The following is a 1,110-nucleotide window of genomic DNA, read 5'->3' on the forward strand; positions in this document are numbered from 1 at the left end:
AAAGAAAAAGAAAAGAAAGCAAACTTCAAAGCAATGATCCTAATAGGATCATTCTTTCAATATCTTTTACGCCACGATTAGCGATGCCTTCTTACAGAGATGAATGACCTCAAGATCTTGATGAGACATATCTAGTGTGAGAGCTGATTGTACACATCCTTCCTAACTGCACATTCAGTGACATCACACTGGTGCCCATCATAGGAGGAGTTAGAGCATGGAAACCAGATGTTCTACATCAAAACTTTTCCCCAGAGGGTCACTTGTTAAGCACTTAGTAGTGTACCACTCCACCACTCGTCTGTCAGTTTGTCGTACTGTGGTGGCTTGTGAGGTGCTGTGATTCTGAAAGCTATGCCACCGGTATTTTAAATACCAGCAGGGTCACCCATGGTGGACAGGTTTCAGATGAGCTTCTGGACAAGACAGACTAGGAAAAAGGAGTGATGAACTATTTCCAAATATTTAGTCAATGAAAACCTTATGAATAACAGAGAAACACTTTCAGATATAGTGCCGGAAAATGAGCCCCTCAGGTTGGAAGGCACTCAACATGCGACTGGGAAAGAGATGCCTCCTCAAAGTAGAGTTGACCATGATCACATGAATGAAGTAAAGCCCTTGGGAGAAAAGCCTGTGGGACCTTCATTTGCTGAAGGGGCACAACTAAAAATGAAGAGAAACAGCTGTAAACATCCATTGAAGATTGGAACAGGGAATGTATGAAGTATGAATCTAGGAAAATTGAAAATTGTCAAAAATGAAATGAAATGCATAAACATCAATATCTTAGGCATTAGTGAGCTGAAATGGACTGGTATTGGCCATTTTGAATCTGACAACCACATGGTTTACTATGCCGTGAATGACAAATTGAAGAAGAATGGTGTTGCATTCATTGCCAAAAAGAATATATCCAGATCTGTCATGAAGTACAATGCTGTCTGTGATAGGATAATATCCATGCGCCTACAGGAAAGGCCAGTAAATACCACTATTTTCAAATTTACGCACCAACCACTAAAGCCAGTGAGGATGAAATAGAAGAATTCTACCAACTTCTTCAATCTGAAATTGATCAAACATGCAATCAAGATGTATTGATCATTA

At 39.8% G+C, this 1,110-nt stretch overlaps 1 protein-coding gene across 3 annotated transcripts in view; it reads left to right on the forward strand.

Annotated features, from left to right (window-relative positions):
- EXOC6 (exocyst complex component 6) overlaps positions 1-1,110 on the forward strand; it is a 282,222-nt gene that overhangs the window by 181,766 nt on the left and 99,346 nt on the right. The gene's annotated exons all lie outside the window — the stretch shown is intronic.

Source organism: Chrysochloris asiatica, unplaced genomic scaffold (assembly GCF_000296735.1).
Source record: "Chrysochloris asiatica unplaced genomic scaffold, ChrAsi1.0 scaffold00003, whole genome shotgun sequence".
NCBI classification, from domain to species: Eukaryota; Metazoa; Chordata; class Mammalia; order Afrosoricida; family Chrysochloridae; genus Chrysochloris; species Chrysochloris asiatica.